Source organism: Schistocerca cancellata, chromosome 1, assembly GCF_023864275.1.
Source record: "Schistocerca cancellata isolate TAMUIC-IGC-003103 chromosome 1, iqSchCanc2.1, whole genome shotgun sequence".
Classification (NCBI taxonomy): domain Eukaryota; kingdom Metazoa; phylum Arthropoda; class Insecta; order Orthoptera; family Acrididae; genus Schistocerca; species Schistocerca cancellata.
Genome location: NC_064626.1, coordinates 999,688,630 through 999,712,165, shown reverse-complemented (window position 1 = coordinate 999,712,165; position 23,536 = coordinate 999,688,630).

Sequence of the window (23,536 nt, the reverse complement as noted above, 5' to 3'; positions counted from 1 at the left end):
TACAATAACATTATCTCTATGTTTCTATGGCTGCATATTGTGCGGTAAACACAAAATTACTTTGTCGTTAGAAAAAGCATGTCAGGTCGAACAGTTGACGTTACACTTAGTGACTGCTGCAGCGATATGTAAACACGTCGATTTCGCTGTAACGTATGTGCTGACCAGCAAAACAGATATACTATTCACTGTGTGAGCGTAATACTTTGTGCATGAAGATAAAGTAGATTGCGCGTGTCTCCATTACCAACAACACTATACAACACACCTGTCATCTCTCATAGGGCAACGAATCATGTTTTGGAATCATTCTTACTTTAATATCAACAGTAGCGATGGGCAAGTGAACGCTTTTCACATAGTGCATCAGCTGCCGTATCAGACCAACATTATGTTATATAGAGCTCAGAATTGTGATACACTGAATAGCAACTGTTCCATTGCATTCCCAGAGTGATGCTGGTATTCAAAATTAACAGCATTCATAGGAATGTATGACAGACTATTCACATTAACTCTGATTCCCCTGTGCTCTCCCCACACTTTTATTCCGTAGAATTCATATTAGTGATATCGACGTTTCGCTTTTCAAGCTCGGCCACTAATTATACAGCTACACAGTGTGTCATTTGACACAATCTGCCTGAATTAAGGTTGGAAAGTAAAATATCGCCAGTCTGTCTGATTAGATGGCACAGAGTTCAGCAAATGTGAGAGTAGTGGGTGAGAACCTCAATACGTACTGTAGCCCTATTATGCATCGTCCATACCGCTCGGTTCCATAGGTTAGCCTCGATAGTGAAGCCAATTTCGTTTGGTAGCCGACGTTGCTAATCTGTACACTACTGCGGCTTTTCGATCCGCCTGCCGATTGTTCGTCTACTGAACCGAGAAGTAGTGTGGTGTCGGTAAGGCCGTTCGTTCGCTCTGGTGTGATTGACTGTGGAGATAATTTGTTAATTTAGAAATACTGAGGGACTTTTTATTTTTGGATTTAGTGATTAGGTGTTATTGAAGAATCACTGCGATACATACAAGTGGAATGTGATTTCATAAATGTTATTATGCAAGTGTTTCAGCCGCAAATCATTGAAGTGGACATGGTGCACATGGTACTGTTAAGAAGAAGGCAAGAGTGGCAAACGTGGACAAGCAGTGCAAGGAAATGTGGCGTAATGCGATTTGGCAACGTACTCTGTAGGACGAGACGATCCCTTTTGAAATGCATGAGAACAACTTTGTGGTGCGGTACTGAGCGAGCAAGAAGGCAGCCTGTAATTTGGTTGAGGATGTGAGGCCATCAAAGAACTACAGCCACTTCATGGAGGTATATTTGTTTAGAAAGTCCTGAAATGACTGAATTAGAAGGTGCATTTGTTTAAAAAGTCCTGCAATGACTACATTAGTTGAACAATTCTCATCAGTCCACAAATTAAATTGCTACTTTTTTCTTCTAGGCTTTGATAACTTTTAACTTCTTGGGACATGGGTCTGATCAAAGGGAGTAGAGGATAACAATTCAGCTGACACGAGTCAGCCCAGCATTTCAAAGTGCAGAGACGAAATTATGAGGGCTCTAAATGTGACTGCCCGGTTGCCGTCAGATCACCGAAGTTAAGCGCTGTTTGGTGTGGCCAACATTTGGGTGGGAGACCATCCGGGCCGCCACACGCTGTTGCCATATATCAGTCTCGTGATGCCAATTGAGGAGCTACTCGACCTAATAGTAGCGGTTCCAGTCAAAGAAAACGATCTTAACGACCGAGAGAGTGGTGTACTGACCACACGCCCCTCCTACCCACATCCTCCGCTGACGATGACACGGCTGTCGGATGGTTCCGGTGGGCCACTTGTAGCCTGAAGACGGATTGTTTAGTGCAAAATGTGACTGCAGTCGATAACAATAACGGGAGAAGCGTATTTGGTAGTTTTGTCGCTGGGGATTCGGGTGAGGGTCACTGCAGGCGCTGCTGTACGCCTTGCCGGGTGCACAGGTGTCAGGTGAGCGCGCCCCAGCTGTGGTCACTTGTCTTTGGCTGGGTAGAGCGAGGAGATACGGCAATACAGCATGGGCACATCTCGGCACCCGCACCGACGCGCTACCGAATGGCTTGAAGAACTGCTCGTTTGCAGTAACGTTACTGCTCGGTGCACTCGCCTAGCGAACCGATCGGCAGTGACACAGAACGAAGCAGAGTAGAGCTGCTGATCTTGTTGTTGCACAGCATAATAGTTGGTTAATTTGTATCCTTTTGCCGCATTTTGAGTAAATTACAATGTGTAAAAAAAGGAAACCTGAAATTTTAGTATCACCATTTATTTGATCGAAGGTCGTCAGGATACAAATGAAAGACGGTGTCACTGATAATATGACATGCGATTTAAGCAGATATTATTGCAACAGCTACAGAAGATACACAAACAAATCAACAGATTGTTTCCAGAGGAAGGTATTGAAAGTTTAATGTCAACGTAGTGTAAGTAATTAACTTGACATTACTATCGAAATCCGGTGTCTGTACCGTTGTTGTTGTTGTTGTCTTCATTCAGAACATACACGGAAGGGCCAAAGAAACTGGTACACCAGCCTAAAATTGTGTAGGGATCCCACGAGCACTCAGAAGTGCCGCAACAGGATGTGGCATGGACCAAATTAGTGCTGGAGGGAACTGACACCATTAATCCTGCAGAGCTGTCCATATATCAGTAAGAGTACGAGGGGATGGAGATGTCTCCTGAACAGGACGTTGCAAGGCATCCCAGATATGCTCCACAATGTTCATGTCTGGGGAGTTTGGCGGCGAGTGGAAGTGTTTAGACTCACGAGAGTGTTCCTGGAACCACTCTGTAGCAATTCTGAAAGAGTGGGGTGTCGCATTGTCCTGCTGGAATTGCCCAAGTCCGTCGGAATGAACAATGGACATGAATGGCTGTAGGTGGTCAGACAGGATGCTTACGTAGGTGTCACCTCCCAGAGTCGTGCATCAGGGGTCCCATATCACTCCAGCGCCCCACACCACTACAGAGCCTCCACTAGTCTGCACAGCCCCCAGCTGACATGCAGGACCCATGGATTCATGAGGTTGTCTCCACACCCGTACGCGTCCATCTGCACCATCGACACTCGTCCGACCAGGCAACATTTTTCCAGCCATCAACAGTTCAGTGTCGGTGTTGACGGGCCCAGACGAGGCGTAAGGTTTTGTATCGTGCAGTCATCAAGAGTACACGTGTGAACCACCGGCTACGAAAGCCCATATCGATTATGTCTTGCTGAAGGTTCGCTGACACTTATTGATGGCTCAGCATTGAAATCTGCAGCAATTTGCACTTCTTTCACGTTGAACGATTCTCTTCAGTTGCCGTTGGTCCTGTTCTTGCAAGATCTTCTTCCAGCCGCAGCGATGTCGAAGATTTGATATTTTGCCGGATATTCATGCTAGACTTGCGAAATGGTTGTATGGGAAAATCCCCACTTCATGGCTACCTCGGAGGTTCTGTGTCTCATCGCTCATACGCCATCTATAGAATCACGTTCAAACTCACTTAAATCTTAATAACCCGCCGTTGTATCAGCAGTAACCGACCTAACAACTGCGCCAGACACTTGTTATAAGCGCTGCCGACCGCAGTGCCGTATTCTGCCTGTTTACATATCTGTGTTTGAATGCGCATGCCTATACCAGTTTCTTTGGCGCTTCAGTTAGATTCAGTGCAGCCCTATACGCTAGTCTACCCTATCCAGACCTCTTGCTGCGTTCAAGAATTCGTTTTCCTCTGCCATTTTTACCGCCGCACTTTTCTCCATTAACAAGCATACGATTGCGTACTGCGTTAGCAAGTATCCTACAAACTGATCTCTTGTTTTAGTCAGGTTATGCTATAAATGTTTTTATCCATTTCAATTTAGCACCATCAAGTGACCTACTCTGTCTTCGCACCCGATAGCACTGACCTTTGAGTGCCTACGGTCAGACGACTTGTCTGACGTAGCAGTAATGAATTACGCAAATAAACCTCCCACGCGAATCAGTCTATTAATGTAAAAATCAAAATTCCCACGGTAGTTCCTCAGATTAGCCCTCTCACAGACTTAAAAATGCGGGCGCTGGTATTATGGCAGCTGTTCACATCACTGCTTTCTCTGCCAGGTACCGCCTCCAATACAGCTGACCAGTTCGAAGTCCGCATCATTGCCACGAGATATCACTCCAAACGCCAATGAAATATGAAAAAGATAAAAATATACATACTATACACTCATCATTGCTGTAATTATAAATTCTACAAACTAACCTTCCTTATAAGTCAGTCTATTTATTAATGAAAACCGTTTCAAAATCACCACAGTAGCTTTCGATATCAGCCTTCACCAACAGACAGAAAACAACACGGATCTTTTACTTCAGTTATTCGAGCTACTCATCTAACCTTAGCTCTTCTGCTACAGCATCAAATTATAAAAGCTAATGTTCCCCTTCGGTTTAAACTATATATCTCCCACGATGTGCTTTCGTAAAAGGCCACATTCTGGATACATAACTTCACAATATATTTATAAACACTTTAATTAATTCGATGCTTACAACTTTTTCAGTAATGGTTTCTTCTCATTTCTGTATGCATTTTATATCGTCTCCACTTAGGCCGTCGGTAATTATATTTCTACTTAAATAGCAAAACACATCTGCTACTTTTATGTCTCTCTTCCTCATCGAGTTCCCGCAGCATCTCATAATTTAGCTTGAATATGTTCTGTCACCCTTTTTTAGACACTATCCACCCCGTTCAGCTGTTTTTACAACACTTTGTATTCTGTGAAAGAATTACAATGTCATAGGCAAAACTAAAGGTTTTTTTCTTCTTCCTGAATTTTAATTCCATTGCCAAATTTTTCCTTGGTTCCTTTACTGCTTATAGCAATCTACAATTGAATAAAATGGTGGATAGGCTAAAATGTTGTCTCGTTCCCCTCTCAACTGCTGCTTCTCTAAGACTGGTTTCTGTACAATTCTGGATAAGCTTTCGTTCTCTGTATTTTATCCCTGTCATCTTCAGAATTGGGTATTGCTATCAACGTTGTAAAACTCTTTCTCTTAATCAACAGATATTGTACATGTAGCTTTGTCTTTCTTCAATCTATTATCCGAGATACGTCTTAGGGCCAGTATTGTGTCGCGTTTTCCTACTCATCCCCGGAACCCAAATTGATATTCTCCAGCTTCTGTCAGCATTTCGTGTCAGTGTGTTGCGACAACTGATAGTTCTGTATTATTTAGCAATGTCACAACCGCCTTTCTTAGAATTGGAACTATTATATTCTCCTTGAACTATGAGTGCATTTTGCCTGGCTCAAATATCTTGTGCACCACGTTCGACAGTTTTGTCAGGGCTGGCTCTACTAAGCATCTACGAAGCTTTGTAAGCATCTACTTAATCGACTTAGGTCATTCAGTGTTGATGTTCATCTTTCAGTATCGTATTTCCCATCTCATGTTCATTTACTTTTTCTTCTCTTTCTCCAGTATTGCCTTAATTTCCGTTACATGGTCGTTCTATATATTCCTTCCAACTTCGAACTGTCTTCGTTAAAAGTATTGGCTTGCTTCCTGAGCTGTTGTTATTACGAAAGTTATTTTTCTTTCCTCCAAAGATACCTTTAATTTACCTATTTGCGGCATATATTTCTTACCTCGACATGCACGATCCACAGCCCTGCTTTTATATTCCAGCCATCTCTGCGTAATCTTTTCACACTTGCTGTATATAGCATTTTTTATTTTCCTGTAGGAACAGAGTGTAAACGCGTAAGAGTTTAAATTCGTAACAGTCGAATGCACACTACTATATACGCGTACCCGTGGTTTGTCGTAGACAAAATCGTTAGAGAATTCACTATCCCGCGATCCAGGGTGTCAAGTGCGTGCCGCGTGGATGAACACTTTGACCGTGCTGTTGTAAGAATTGATCAGTCCAACAACCGTCCTGTAATTTTCGGTCTAAAGTGAATAAATATCACGAGGTGGTGCGTTTAGACTGCGCGAGCGAAAGATTTGCTTTTTGACATCGTTGTGCTCCATGGCGAGCGAAGGAAAGTAAGAAAATAGGAAAGTGTGTGGACTTCGTTACGAGACACGATAACGAGAGGACGTGTAGAAAGTGTGTACAATGAAACAGTCATTGTTAGACGCCATATTATATAATTTGTGTTTTTAAGATTCACTAGCAGTATGTAATGTTAATGTGGAGTTTAGTAACGCCCAGAATACAGTCTGTTGTATTTTAAAGGTAACTGCACGTATTTAATTTTTATCGAAGTATTCTGTGAGGAACAATTATGCACTATAAGCTTGTATAGGACTTCGAACATTTGGTGGTCGATGTTTGGAGTGTAACCTTCTTCTATCACGTGGTCAAAGCAGAGAGAATGTTTTCTCTGATAAAAACAACTAATTTCACTCCCAGACAACCATCGAATGACCAAATGCGAATGGCAGCGTTCCAGTTCGAGAAGATACTGTAGATGTATTCTTTCTCTTACATTTGAAGAATTTTACAGGCAACCGTCGGAGTCGGCAGCTGCTTCTCCACCACGAGAGTAACTTGTCTACGTGCACGAAATTAAGTACGCTGTGGAGATCGTCGACGCCGATAGAGATGTTCTTCACAGACATACAAATAGAGACGCTACACACACTAGTTCAGTAACAACGAGTTTAATATTACCAGCTCAAAAAGCATTAAAGTCTTCTTTTGAGCAGTAAAAAAGATAATAAACGAGAACACCACATTTCAGACATTATCTCTCAGCACGGAATAAGTACTGGCAGACGGCCTTCACTTAACGACCGAGAGCAGCTGGCTTTTTGTAGAGTTGTCAGTGCTAAGAGACAAACAACACCGCGTGAAATAATCACAGAAATGGATGTGGGTCGTACGACGAACGTATACATTAGGACAGTGTGGCGAAATTTAGTGTTGATGGGCTATGACAACTCATGAACAACGCCATTGCCTTTGCTAATAGCACGAATTTGCCTGCAGCGTCTCTCCTGACCGAAACGGTTGAAACCTAGAGTTCTGGAAAACTGTGGCCTGGTCATGAAAGTCAATATTTCAGTTGGTAAGAGCTTATGGAGAGGTTCGAGTGTGATGCAGCTCCCACGAAGCCAAGGATCCAAACTTTCGAAAAGGCACTGTGCAAATTTATGCCGTATCCGTATTGGTGTGGTCTGCGTTTACATGGAATGGACTGGGTGCTCTGTATGTTCAACTACTTGGAAACCATTTCCAGCCACTCATGGACGTCATGTTCCCAAACAACTACAGAATTTTTATGGATGACAATACGCGGTGTCACTGGGCCACATTCGTTCGCGACTAGGTAGGAGAACATTGCGGACACTTCGAGCGAATGGTTTGGCCATCCAGATCATCCAGCATGTTGTAGATGTCTGTAGAGGAAGCACAGCTCAATATTTCTGCAGCGGACTTCCCACGACTTGTTGAGTCCATGACAAGTCGAGTTACCGCACTACAACATGCTAAAGGAGGCCCAACAGGATGTTAGGAGGTATTCCATGACTTTTGTCACCTAAGTGTACCTGACCGCAGTAGATTTGTTACAAGAATTGGATGGCAGAAATTTCGACATCCGCATAGCACAGTATTTGTTTCACTCTACAGTACTACCAGTTGAGGGCTTCAGAAATTCCATACAGCAACTGTCTTAATTTTAAAGCAATCAATGTTAATGGGTGTCTACTGCCGTAGTATAAATTACAGTACATTAAATTCAAACAAATATAAAAATGGCGTCAAAAGACAATTCATGGAACTATCATTGAAAGTACGGAGATCGTAGAGAAAGGTATGAACTTTGTTCTGGAAAACGAAGGATCAAGAATTAGGAAAAATGAGGAACTAGTTGAACAGAGAGCATCACATCGTTAATGATAAATGGATCACCAATATAGAAAGATCATTTAATTAAAAAGAGAATCACAGGATTCATTAAATTAGTCTTCAGTTCTGTTTGTCGATGGAGACGACAAATTGTAAATGTCTAAAATTTAGTTGGGAATGCTACAAGACTTAAACAGCAATCTTAGTTTGAACTGCATCACAGGTAAGTACAGCACATTGCTCGCAATGTCAGATTCTAGACTGGCCATAGCTCAAACACTGCGTCCAGGTGTAGGGGTGAAATGTATCCTAGCTTGAGAGATTCTATCCACAGGTAGATTCGAGCCCTCATGGAGGCTTACCACCAATCGCCCCTCCTGCGAACCATTCGTGCTGGGAACAGGGAAAGTGGAAAGTGACACTTGAAATACCCATTTCAAAATGCCGAAAGGTGGCTTCCAGAGTGTAGACGTAGACGTAGTTAACACAGAAATTGGGAACCATATGATCCATTTTAATCCTGAACGAATGAAAGAAGTTATAATATGCTGTGTTCGTTGTTTCCACTTTTAGGAAAGTTATTATAATACAGCCTTGAGAGATGTATAACTGACAAATATATATTCAGCGCCAGAGAAAGCAGTATTACCACTAGCTTGAAATTCATCCAATATCCACACGTTATCGAACACTTGTGTACAGACAAAATATTTCAGTCATACTCCCCAGGCTTCGTGCATACCATGTGGTACAGTCAAGCTCTTTCAGCGTGCTGGAAACTTGCTTTCTCTCTTTTGAGCTGCGTTTCTCAAATTATTACATTCTCTTTGCAACGGGTAGAGCTCTTTACGCTGCGAAATTCCTCGTGTGTTTCCGAATGTGGCTGTGGCGACGTACCGCCCTATTAAGTGCCTCGCCTTTCTGCAATGCATGCCGAATTAAATATGCACATCACAGGCGGTATCCTTTGCACACAACACTGCTGCGCTAACGTGTGAAGGCTGAAGGAAAACGTTTGGACAGCCTACAGGCCACAAAGCAGCAAGTCTGGAACATCGTAACTGGAGAGCGCAACTAGAATTATAATGCATTTTGGGTCGTAAAAACTGCTGCGAAAATGATAAAAAGGGTTTTTCCACTATTCTCTATATGAGACCATTGCATAGCAGTACACCAGCGAAATAATGTACTCAGTTTAAAAGTTGCCTTTTAGCACGCCCAAATTCAATCATCTACTTTTCAGTTGCCTCTCGTAACCATTTTCGCCATTTATTACAAACAGAGACAAGACAGCCATTGCACACTATCACAACTGTGGACGCTCTTCAAACGAAATCTGACATTATCAAACTGGAGCACGCTATATATTTGAAATACAAACGTGTTGATAGCATTTGCTAGATGTAAGTTACCGGTTTCGACTCTAACGAATACTCATCAGAACTAATTATCTAGAAAAAGAGTTGATTTTTTCAGGCTACAATGTGTGACTGATGACGACGCTACTTCCATAAAAAGACAGGGCAGATTTTTAATTTTCTCTTTATCCGGTACTTTTTAATATCATTATAATTTCATTCACGCTAAGTATTGACTGGGGATCTACAACGTATTTCATATTTCTATATTTCCAGAAGACCCTTGACACCGCTCTTCGCAGCAACTTCTCATCAAACAGCATGCCTATGGAGTATGCTCGTAGTTGTGCGACTGGATTGTGATTTCCTGTCAGAAAGGTAGCAGTACATTGGAAATCATCGTCTAAAACTAAATTTATATATGACGTTCCACAAGCAAGTATTAGTTACTTATACAAACCATTTACGTGGTAATGTGAGCAGACCTCAGACTGTTTGCAGATGATGCTCTCGTTTACAGTCCAGTAAAGTCATCGGAAAATAAAACCAATTACTGAATGATTTAGACAAGGTATCTGTACGTTGCGAAAAACGGCAACTGACTCGATAACGAAACGTTAGAGGTCGTCAACATTAACACAGAGGGGAATCAGTTACATTTTGGTTACACGGTGAATCACGCAAATCTAAAGGTTATCAACTCAACTAAATACAATTACGAACAATTTAAATTGCAATTTGACAACCTTTATTGGCAGAAAAAGATGCTGTAGGTCTACTTAAGAGACCGCCAACAGTACGTTTGTCGTTCCTCTTCTTAAACATTGTTACACGGTATGTGATCTGTATCAGATAGGATTGACGGAAGACATCGAAAAAGTTCAAAGAAGGGCAAATCGTTTTGTATCAGCACGAAACAGAAGAGAGAGTGCCACGGATATGATAAGCAAGTAGAGATGGCATCATTTAAATGAAGGCTTATGTTCATTGCGGCGAAATCTTTATGTGAAATTTCAATCACCAACTTTCTCCTGCGAATGCGAAAAAATTTTATTGACACCAACTTACGGAGGGAGAAATAATCATTGGCATAAAGAAAGGAAATCAGAACTCGCACAGAAAACATTTTAGAGTTCGTTTCTCTCTCGCGCTTTTCGAGAGGGATCCCATACAAATGTAGGCTGAAGGTGATTTGATGAATCCTTTGCCTCGCTCTTAAGTCCGAATGGAAGAGTAGTCATATAGAAGCACATATCGATGTAGATCTATATTGTTTACTTGTATTTAACAAAATTTCACATTTTTGTATTTGCTATAATTTTAGTTATGATGATGGCTCATTACTGTGAAACCGTTTGATTACAGTTTCTCTGTCAAATACGATCAATGTATTTGCGAATGATGGAGGAACCACCTACCTGTTAGCTGTTTCATCGTCTTCCAAATCATTAGTAGTTCCCTGAAGTTAATGTACACTCTAGTCGTGTAAGTTTTGTTTGCAGTGGTAGCGCGAGCGATATCCATTGACATTAAGTAAATCATATATTTTCTACCACAACATGGTCAGTAAATAAGGTTGGACGTGCCATTCTTGTTTATGAGTGACTATTTATAACACAAAACTACATAAATCTAGACCGCTCTATTCTGACCTGTGACTGGGCTTATTAACTTGATTTGTGGAGCCATACTGTCCGTCGGAGTTTCACAATAATTAGTAAAGGTGAAACTCCCTGACAGATAAAAACTGTTTGCCGGACCGTGACTCGAACTCGGGACCCAAGTTCGAATCTCGGTCCGGCACACAGTTGTAATCGGTCAGGAAGTTTCATACCATGCACACTCCGCTGCAGAGAGAAAATCGCATTCTGGAATTAGCAAAGGTGTTTAAACATAGTCTTTGTAATTACTAAAATTTCATGAGCGTCTCACCTAGACGGAAAATACCACGTACAGGAAGACTACCACTTACTTCTACACTCCCCAGAAGTTTCGTAACATAATTCCACAACATATGGAACTTAAGTCTGAGCAATCGTATTTTTATATTTTCCTCTTTCGTCGATCAGTTTCAGTATTATTCTGTCACGCTAGGTATCTTCACAGTTATCTTCCTTGTATGTACGAGGGTCGGAACTTTAATAGTGGCAACTATTTATTTACAGTTCGTACAAAACAGATACGTGTTTCAAAGTTTTACTGGGCTTCAGAGTACCCACCAACATTGTGTATGACCCGTTGCCAGTGATGTGCAAGTTCATTTTTGGAACACAACCTACGAGCAGCTTAGAGGGAGAAGTGATGACACATTCCGCAGTACCTGACCATGATTTTGGAGGACAATGCTCAAGCACGTACAGTGCAAGCTGTTACTGATTTGTTTGACTGATGAGGCTGCTAAGTGCTATACTCCCATGACGTAAGCCCTCGTAAATTCAACTCGATTTCTAAACTGAAGAAAACTGCTACAAATTCATCGGGCAATAGACCACACAGCTCGAACTGCCAACACAACTGGCACTGCTAAGAGTATCCTACGACTTCCACATCGCTGGCAACGGGTAACACACAATTCTGGTAACTACTTTGAAGGACAGTAAAACTTTGAAACACGTATCTATTTTTTACGAGCTGTAAATAAATAATTTGCCTATTAAAGATCCAACCCTCGCATATTTTCCTGTCCAGCATCTGTGATAGCAGCTTTTACAGCTGTTCAGTCCTCTTCAACTCAATTGCCTATTGTTGTATTCATTACTGCATCATCTACAGCCTTAGAGAATTTCAAACGCACCTGATGGTACCTAAGAACTTCATTATGCCCCTTGCTTCCTCACTGATTCTTCCGGACAGTTCTAACACTAGAAGTACCGCCTGGGTCATTTCTGACCTATGTGGGTGTTTCGATTGCAGTAGCCCCCTCCATATTCATCGCAGGATCAAACCCACAGATGACTTTTAATCATTTATGGAGTTTTACAACTCACGAAAATTTCATCCCCCTAGGAAAAATAAAAGTATGAAAAATTAATCTGTTATACCAGTAGTGCCATGTGGGTCATTTTTGAGCCATGCAAAGTTTAACACAATTTGATATCAGTAACACCTGTTCTTAGACACGAAATAATTTGTGGGCGTACCTCGACGCTACTCAGGAGAGGTTGGAGTATATTATGACACTTTAGGCTAAAAATAACTTAAAATAAAAAAACTGGTGTTCAGGCGACACCTTACAGAAGTTTACTGCCTGTATATCTTTGTCTTCTGTCAAGCCGAGTGGGCTGAGGCGTTAATAGTGCGACTTGAGCTTGTGGTTTATTTTCACAAGTTCGCGTCATTGAAGTTACGATGGCAAGACGACGCGGTCTTGCGGGTGCCGAGATTCTCTACCATCTGGAGAGGGTTTTACCGACGCAGTCGAGTGACGAATCTGGTAGTGAGACAGGCGCAGTGGAGGACGACGATTTTGTTGCAGTGGAAACTGATGAGTCAAGTCATTCAGAGGCATCAAATGAAGGGCAAAAAGAATCTGAAACACCTGACGACGGTTTACCTCTGCAGAATGTAAGCATGAACCATTCTACTTAAGTTTTTGAACCAACAAGCGCGCAGTCCACTGTATGGCTTCTTTGTTCTATTCTTTCGGTGTCGGGTTTATGAATTTTACCCAAGGGCGTGGCTGTCCATCCCAGTGAAGAGCCAAATGTGTATGCAACGTAGGACGTGGCCTGTGACATGGACGAGGACGGCGGGGCGGAGTAGTTATTGGTCAGCTACCAGATGAAATCGGTAACTCACTGATGAATAAATCTTTTTTCAAAACCGAAATGCAATATCACTCATCATTTGACGTAAGCGCGTAAATCTATTTTCGCCGTGGCCCGTCTTCTGCTGTCATTACCTCTCTCTTACTAATTACAAAGGATTTTGGCAGACGATTCAATCTGCAGGTGACAACGTTGTTGTGGGCGACTCGCAAGGTGGCGACGGCGTGGCATGCATTGCAGTTGGCAGAGCGGTGAGATCTGGACGCGGTTGCCGTACAATGGGTGCCAGTCGTGGTTCAGCAGCTTATCTTGGACAAGGAAGAGGAAGCGTTGTGTGGCACCACGCCCTGACGAGGAAGTGAAGAGTTCTGATGACACCAAGTGGACAAGAATTGGGTCTGACGACAAAATAGGTAGGCATAGTGCCCAGATACCGGGTCTGGTAGGACACGCAAACGTCATGTTTCAGATGACTCACCACTCACTGCGTTGCGGCTGAATGTCAGTGACTCGTTACTGAAACTGACTAAAAAGGAACACTGAAGAATAGGCTCACAACACACTTAGAAATAATGAATGGCCAGTAAACCTGGAAGAACTAGATGCTTTCACTGGATTACTCTACACTCGTGGAGCATATAGCGCTGGGCGTATTTCATACCACGACTTGTGGACCAATGTGTGGGGACCGCCTTTTTCTCAAACCACCGTGTCAAGGAACAGATTTGTAGAAATATTCAGTCACCTTAGGTTTAATTTTATATCATGAAGGAGAAAACGAAAGCGAAAGGAAAATGATAAAGTTTGCCTTGATTTAGAAATATAGGATCTATTTATTGACAACAGCATTGCCTGCTACAAGCCAGGCGAGAACATGACTGTAGATGAGCAACTGCATACTTGCAAGTACAGGTGCCCATTCATACAGTACATGCCAAGTAAACCTGATAAATATGGCACAAAATACTGGCTTTTGTGTGATGCTGACAAGCGCTACATCATGAATGGATTCCCTTACCTCGGAAAACATGACACTCGTGATCCAAGCAAGGGTGTTGGTCACCACGTCGTTATGAAGCTGGCACAGCCATTCCTAAACTCTGGTCGTGGCATCACGACTGACAACTTCTTCACTTCTGTTAAACTGGCGAATGGGCTGCAACCAAATGGAACAAGTTTAGTTGGCACTCTTCGGAGATCACTCAAAGAGGTCCCTCCTGTGGAACGAAGTGGAGGCGTTGCATTGTATGCAACACACTTTTATTAGTCAGGTGACAATCTTCTCACAATACACCAAGGGAAAAAGAAAAAAAAAAGGCCTTGTTCTGAGTAACGTGCGTGCTGGACGTCAGGTCAATGACAATACTGAGAAGAAACTTACAGAAACTGTGAAGTTTTGCGAAGAAACCAAGGGTGGAGTCAATGTTGTTGACCAAATGGCAAGACATTAGTGTGTCCGAGCTGGCACCCACCGACGGCATGTGCATGTGCACCTCTAAGAAGACTACACGGCGTAAATTCATTCTCAGAGTAGCAGGTGAGCTTGCTGCCCCCTACAAACTGCAAAGCGGAGCCAGTCTCCCCTCTCAGGCACTTGGCACTAGCGCTGGCCAATGTGGAAATAGAAGGCGTTGTCAAATTCAGCCTTCAAGCAACAAAAGGGGAATAAAACGTAAAAGATATGTTTCAAGTGCAACAAGTACGTGTGCAAAAGCTGCCAAACCAAAACGTTTGTCCAATGTCTGTCAACTATTTGTTTCTAAATATTTCCAAACACTTACAATTATAGAATGATATTGTTTGTTTTGTCCCTTGATTTCAATAAGCAAGAAAACTTGTTATATTTTAGAATCTTTTACAAATACTCCATACATACCTTCCAAATCTGTAAAAGCAAATTACTGTGAATAGTCATATAAACTGTGTGCTGGCTCGTTTTCAGTTTTTTTTATAAAAATGAGCATTGCTAAATTCTTTTGCTTATTTTAAACAAGTTTTATGAAAGAGAGTAGAATTTCTTTTATAAATTTTAAATAAAAATAAAATTTATTATAAAAAATTTACTTGACCGTGTAGTATTTTGTTTAGAGAATAAATTATAACCTTTTTTCACGTTAGAGGCTTCTTGAATGTAATATCAACATGGGAAAACCCGAAATACCATCAGAAAACCAATTAATTGGTAGTTTCCTACTGTGGGTCAAAAATGACCCACATGGTACTTCTAGGGATACGGAGTAGTCTTGTACTTCTAGTGTTCAACATTTCTGTACTCAGCATTACAAAGTCGTGACCTGAGTCCAATCTGTTCGTAGGTACACTGTACAATCCAATATCTGATTTAGGAATCTGCCGAACGTCCACTATTGTGTTGTAATCTACTAAGGACCAGTAGCGAAAATCTTTGAACGAATCACACTTGCCTGTGTTCGTTACACGTGCAACACACGTCTGTTTGACCTTGTCAGTGCTTGATACGGCCAGCTGGAAAGATTGAGGCCTGAAGGTGTACTTGACTAATGCTCCTGTGTGTAAATGAAACTCACTAATGTTATTCAATAATTAAGTAACTGTCATCGCATCATATTCGCGAGATAATGTCTCATACGGTACCCAAGCAGTTTGCTTCCATGAAACAGAAATATTTGTAACCGCTACTTACGTGTTCTTTATCTCTGTAATAGACTACTCAAAACTCTGCGTACTTTTCAATGCTGTACTGTATTTTAGAAAATGATTAAGCACTTTCTTCTGTCAACCTCATAATTTTCTCCAAAGAATGGCCTGCTTGTCAAGCAGTTAAGTAAATGCTCTAGTCTTTTCCCAGGTATGCCTCTTTCTCTTCCTGTTTCTCAGATAATCAGCTTTCATTTGTCATCTCTGTGATTTCACGTACTTCTTCCTCTCCATTCTCTGTTACGTCGATTATTACTAGTTTCCTGAGTTTAAACCAACCAGTCTGTAGTTTTTCTTCGTGTGTCTGCATTTCTAGAACAAATATAAACTCTGTTTTTCCTGCTGTAGCTATAGATTTTCCACTATTTACGTTCTATTATTTCTAAATGTAGAATCCTATATTCAATACGAGAATTCATACGTCACATGTGCCGTAATGAACATAGCGATAAGTTGTGTGGGAGGGCCTGACAGGTCCCCACTTGCCACGGAAGATAAATTGTTAATAAAAATAAAGTAACTAAAAATTTTATAATATGCGAGCCAAAGCAAACATTCACACACACACCTTCATATAAAGTAATAACTCGAAGATTCAACCAACTATTAATTCAAATAATAATAAGCTCAGGAAAAGATAGACGAGAAGTCTATAAAACTACGGCCACTGTGGTTGGGTGGCTGTCACTGTACTGAAAGTGTGTGTCTGTAAGACAGTAAAATTTCAAACGTAGTAGTTGAGCTTGGAATTACAGCAATTTATGAAGTATTAAAATGCGTAATATGTTAAAACTGTTCTCAGTTAAATAATGATATATCGCCATTGCTGTTGCATCTCGTAAAAATGTAAAGTTCACTATGTTAAAATGGGAAACAAGCGCTGGACCCGGAGTTTAGAGGTGGCGTCTATTACTATCAAAAACTCCTGGGTCCAGAGGTCGATCCTGCCACTGCTTCAATTTTGAATGAAAATCGTTAACAAGGGTAGCAGAAGATTTCCCGTGCGAAAAGTTACCCTCACTCAGCCAACGCTCTTGTCAAAGAGGGTGGTGGAGCGGATGCAGTTTCAGGGCAGCCTGTTGGCCTTGAAATTCAGTCTCTAAAATACAGAACAGTTCGGAATCATCACAGCGTGGGGAAGCAGAAGGCAATAGAAACCACTGAATTACAAATACAAAATGCGTACCCACAGGACATGTAGCTTGTATCTGACAATGTGTCATGATGGTATGTCCGTTGCCAAAAGATACGGGATTAAACTCCGTTTGGATCTCCGGGAAGTACCGTCAAAGTGGCAATGACCATAAGAAAAAGTGTGAATTGCCATCAAAAGGCTAACACTCTATGAATAGGAGTGTGAAATGTCAGACGCTTCACGTGACGGAGAAACCAATAATACTGAAAATGTGAATACAATGATTCAGTCTAGATATAGTGGGGGGTCACCAGAAGTGAAATGGAGACAAGTTAATTATATATGGTCAGAGGAATATAAACTCCTGGAAATTGAAATAAGAACACCGTGAATTCATTGTCCCAGGAAGGGGAAACTTTATTGACACATTCCTGGGGTCAGATACATCACATGATCACACTGACAGAACCACAGGCACATAGACACAGGCAACAGAGCATGCACAATGTCGGCACTAGTACAGTGTATATCCACCTTTCGCAGCAATGCAGGCTGCTATTCTCCCATGGAGACGATCGTAGCGATGCTGGATGTAGTCCTGTGAAACGGCTTGCCATGCCATTTCCACCTGGCGCCTCAGTTGGACCAGCGTTCGTGCTGGACGTGCAGACCGCGTGAGACGACGTTTCATCCAGTCCCAAACATGCTCAATGGGGGACAGATCCGGAGATCTTGCTGGCCAGGGTAGTTGACTTACACCTTCTAGAGCACGTTGGGTGGCACGGGATACATGCGGACGTGCATTGTCCTGTTGGAACAGCAAGTTCCCTTGCCGATCTAGGAATGGTAGAACGATGGGCTCGATGACGGTTTGGATGTACCGTGCACTATTCAGTGTCCCCTCGACGATCACCAGTGGTGTACGACCAGTGTAGGAGATCGCTCCCCACACCATGATGCCGGGTGTTGGCCCTGTGTGCCTCGGTCGTATGCAGTCCTGATTGTGGCGCTCACCTGTACGGCGCCAAACACGCATACGACCATCATAGGCACCAAGGCAGAAGCGACTCTCATCGCTGAAGACGACACGTCTCCATTCGTCCCTCCATTCACGCCTGTCGCGACACCACTGGAGGCGGGCTGCACGATGTTGGGGCGTGAGCGGAAGACGGCCTAACGGTGTGTGGGACCGTAGCCCAGCTTCATGGAGACGGTTGCGAATGGTCCTCGCCGATACCCCAGGAGCAACAGCGTCCCTAATTTGCTGGGAAGTGGCGGTGCGGTCCCCAACGGCACTGCGTACGATCCTACGGTTTTGACGTGCATCCGTGCGTCGCTGCGGTCCGGTCCCAGGTCGACGGGCACGTGCACCTTCCGCCGACCACTGGCGACAACATCGATGTACTGTGGAGACCTCACGCCCCACGTGTTGAGCAATTCGGCGGTACGTCCACCCGGCCTCCCGCATGCCCACTATACGCCCTCGCTCAAAGTCCGTCAACTGCACATACGGTTCACGTCCACGCTGTCGCGGCATGCTACCAGTGTTAAAGACTGCGATGGAGCTCTGTATGCCACGGCAAACTGGCTGATACTGACGGCGGCGGTGCACAAATGCTGCGCAGCTAGCGCTATTCGACGGCCAACACCGCGGTTCCTGGTGTGTCCGCTGTGCCGTGCGTGTGATCATTGCTTGTACAGCCCTCTCGCAGTGTCCGGAGCAAGTATGGTGGGTCTGACACACCGGTGTCAATGTGTTCTTTTTTCCATTTCCAGGAGTGTAGTTTATCTACAGCAGCAGAAAATCTTATAACAGGAGTAGGATACCGTATGAACAGGATGATAGAGCATAGAGTGTGTTACTGTGGACACTTGAGTGTTAGGGTTGTTCTTATCAGAATCGGAAGGAAGTTAAATTCAACAAAAATAATCCATCTCTGCATGCCGACGTCACAAGCAGTAGAGGAACAGGGAGAGGAAGTATGTAAGGATATTGAATGGGTAACTGAGTATGTAAAGAGAGGTGATAATGTAACAGTCATGGGGGGCCAGAAAGCGGTAGTAAGGGAATGAGTAGAAGAAACACTTACAGGACAATATGGATAGTAGAACGGAACATCATTTGAGTTCGGGCAGTTAGTAATAGCGAATACACTGTTCAGCAATGTAGGAAAAGACAGATTGTAAAGAAGACACGTCAAGTTGAAGACTGGCACAGTTAAAAGAAATGCGCATAAAGCTTTCGGCCACAGCCTTCATCAGTAAAAGGAGACACACACCTTTCACAGGCACACACCACCACGAACTCCAGCATCTCGGGAAGGCTTGAGTTTCCGTTGTTTCAATACACTGTTCAGATTCACCAGAAGACGGGGTGTACTTGAAATGACCCAGATACATGGAGATAATCAACCTGGATTGTCAGACAGAGATTCCCAAATCAGATGTTGGATTGTAGAATGTATCCATAAAGAGACTGGACACAGATTACAACTTAGTAGTGATGAGTACAGAGAAGTTTAAGAGAATCATCCGAAAGAATCAATGAAGAAGGAAGGGGGCTAGGGGGACAATGGAGTTCTTAGGTACGATGAGATGCGTTTGAATTTATCAAAGGGTGTTGATGATGCAGTAATGAATACGACAATACGCCGTTCAGGTGAAGAGGGTTGAACATCTGTAAAAGCTGCTATCACAGAAGTTGAACAGGAAAATTTACATACAAGGAAGATAACAGCGAAGGAACGTAGCGTGACAGAATAATATTTAAACTGATAGACAAAAGAGGAAAGTATAAAAATGTTGAGGGATAGACACGAATGCACAAAGTAAGTGACATAGAAGAGAAATAGTTAGTAGGTGCAATGAAACCAAGGCAAAATGGCAATAGGGAAAATATCAAGAAATGAAAAGGGAATAGTTGTCGAGAGGACTGATTCAGAATACAGAAAACAAAAGAAATCTTCCATCATATTAAAACTACGCGCGGTAACATTTAGAGGGTAACGAGGCACCCACTGTTAAACATAGAGCAGCATGTGGATAGGTGGAAAGATTAAATTGAAAGCTTCTACGAGAGGCAGAAATTGTCTGATGGTGAGAAAGAAAAAGAAATGGGAGTTCATGTGAAAGGGTTAGTTGACCCGGAGTTCTTTAACAGAGCTTTGGAAGACCTGCGAACAGGTAAGGTAGAAGGAACGGAAAACTTCTTGGAGTTTCTAAACTCGTTGATGGAAGTGGTAAGCAAACGACTATCAAAAATTGTATGTAGAGAGACTGGAGCGCGTAATCACATTTTCGGAAAAACATCCGCACCATCCCGAAGGTAACAAGGTCAGATAAGTGCGACAACAGTTTTTCCACTAATGCATCGAAGTTGCTAATCACAAAAATGTGTATAAGAATGGAACAGTTAGTTAAGGGTCTCTTAGTTTGGCATACCGTCAGGTGGCTTGCGGAGTATGGATGTAGATGTAGATGTAGAAAGATGCAAGGGACGCAGTAGTGACGTGGTGATTGATAATGGAAGCAAGGCTTAAGAAAACAAAGACGCGTCCATAGCTTTCTGCGACGTGGAAAAAACATTCGACATTGTAAAATAGGGCAAGACCTTCGAAATTCCAAGAAACAGTGTAAGTTATGGTGAAAGGCGGGTAATATGTGATAACTGAGGTAAAAGAATACAAGACAAAGAACGAAAAGCTCGTACTAAAACTGGTGCAAGACAAGGATGCAAACTTTCACTCCCAGTATAGAATTTATGTCATTGACATTTACCAGGATCAAGGAAATAACATGGAAGGACTAAGGTCGTTTAGCTGATATAATTTATTCTTTTGACAACAAACCATTATTTTCTTAAAGTAACAACAGGTTCTCTTTAAGAAAAACAGGTAGGAAAATTTCAATTTAATTTGCCATGTTGAACTAGAAGAATGTAAGGCATTCAAAATTGTAAATGACACAGTCACTGAATTACAATAATAATGACCTCAAGTTGCAAGAAAATAAGACTTTAACAATATCAGGCTTTAAACAAATTTAAATAAAAAATTAAATAAACCAGTCTATAAAAATAACTGAAACTGAGTTCTAGGTAAATTTCTTCAAGAAAGCTTGAATCCAAGGCATTAGGCAAACCCCCTAAATGACAAATATTGACTGTTTAACAAGACATGACAGTCTGCCTTTTTCGTTTACCCGACAGGCTTTGATCAAATAATTTACGACAAAATTTAGAATAATGTTACAATATGTTTTAAACAGAACAGTACCATTAAAGGGAATATTCCCTGTGGGAAAAAAGTTAGTCAAAGTCTTATTGGCCGTCAGCGAAATTTCATTTACAGTGCAAGTCAGAGAAGATAAGGTACTCAAGTAGAGCACAGACAGTCAGGACGTGCGACTGCAAAGAATTAGCAAGCCCCACTTGGAAACGCCGAGAGCCATTCACATGGCCGCAAGCAACCCAGACCCACGCACCGAGAAGCCGCCAACATGGAACGCTGTTCCGGCAACTCAGCCGGTGCTGTTGACAAACACCGAAAGTGAATGTCTCAGTGAATTACACTAAAAGAGAAAGTTATCGTTTAACCATGGTTGCAGTTATACAGCCGGCCGTTGTGGCCCAATGGTCTATGCGCGTCAGTGCGGAAGCGCGCGACAGCTACGGTCGCAGGTTCGAATCCTGCCTCGGGCATGGATGTGTGTGATGTCCTTAGGTTAGCTAGGTTTAAGTAGCTCAAAGTTATGGGGGACTGAGGACTTCAGATGTTAAGTCCCATAGTGCTCAGAGCCATTTGAACCATTTTTTTGCAGTTACAGATCTATGCCAATAAGATCGCACGCCTGAGGAAACAAGCTTCGCTAAAACATGAGGTGTAAAAGAGAACTAATGAAAAGGAGCAGTAAAATCTTCCAGTAACGAACATAAATAACAATTTGCTAAGGTCTAACCATTAGCTGCAGGTCATAAGACACAAAAAGTAAAGGACCAGAGAGCACACCAGCTTCTAAAACAGTGAAAATCAATGCTAAATTCAGAAACAGATTGCTGTCTCTCATAAAACCATTTTTAAAAAAACGGTAAGTTTTAAAATACTGGATGTTTCATAGCCCTCTGTCACACACATTAAAAAAAAAAAAAAAAGGCAGCAGCCCGGTTCCCAGAACTCCTGAAGAGAGAAGTTGACTGTGGATATTGTATCACAGGCACACTCCTTTTGACTGTTCAGAGATGTGTCTAAACCCGCTCAAAGATGTAAAGAATCATGCATGAGCAGCGTCTATTAGACGGAGGGGGTCCTAAAGCCGATTTATTCCAGTCATTCCACCAGGAAGGAGGTACACGGCTCTTGTTGTCTGTAGTTCAACCATGCCTAGACGGTCAATACCGCGGTTCGATCGCGTCGGCATTGTTACTTTGTACCAGGAAGGTCTCTCAACAAGAGATGTTCATCTTTGCAACCACGACACCATGCAGCGGGGTACAGATGGGCCCAACAACATGCCGAATGAATCGCTCAGGTTTGGGATCACACTCTTCACCGATGAGGGTCGCATGTCTTCAACCAGACAAAAGCCGGAGACGTGTTTGGAGGCAACCCGGTCAGGCTGAACGGCTAAGGCACATTGTCAAGCGAGTGTAGCGAGGTGGAGGTTCCCTTCTATTCTAGGGGGACATTATATGGGGCCGAAGTACGCTAATGATGATCATGGAAGGTGCCGTAACCATACCGGCAGTATATTGGCGAGGCATTCGTGTTCATTGATGACAATCTGCACCCCCCTCGTGCACATCTGTTGTTGACTTCCTTCAGGAAAGCGTCATCGCTCGTCTAGAGTGGCCAGTATGTTCTCCAGACATGGACGCTATCGAACATGCCTGGGATAGATTGAAAAGGCTGTTTCTGGACGACGTGACCAACCAACCACTCAGAGGGATCTACGCCGAGTCGCCGTTGAGGAGTGGGACACTCTGGACCAAAAATGCCTTGATAAACTTGTGGTTTCTATTCGACGACGAATACAGGCATCCATCAACGCAAGAGGACGTGCTACTGGGTATTACAATTACCGGTGTGTACCACCACCTCTGAAGTCTCACTGTATGGTGGTACAACATGCAATGTGTGGTTTTCATGAGCAATAAAAAGGGCGGAAATGATGTTTATGTTGATCTCTGTTTCAATTTTCTGTACACGTTCCGGAATTATCGGAACCGAGGTGATGCTAAACTTTTTTTTTGTATGTGTAAATACGCGTGAAAGTTGAGCACTTTACAAAGCCATGTCAACATTAACCACGGCAAATTTTTAGAGAGAACGCTGGCCAGCAGATTGACACAACTCACTTAGAAATCACACACAGAGCACGCAGGGCAGTAAATTGACCCTAGGATAACAAAGCCTTCTAAGGAAGATATGAATGACCATTCAAAGAATATAAACATGAACATCTGCTCAAACAGCTTGCGGAGTAGGAAATCGATGCATACAACAGAACAGTGAGACACGCAAGGCATGGACGAAGCAAACCTTTGCCTTCTACTCAGTCCTGGTGAAGAAGATTGAACGACGGTCAGGAAAAGACGTCGTGCCGATCCGCAGAAGTGTCCGTTGCCCCAAGCAATGCCTCTGGCCCCGGTTCCACATTGTCTGAGGACTACACGTTAATTTTCTCCACTGCGCTGCTCC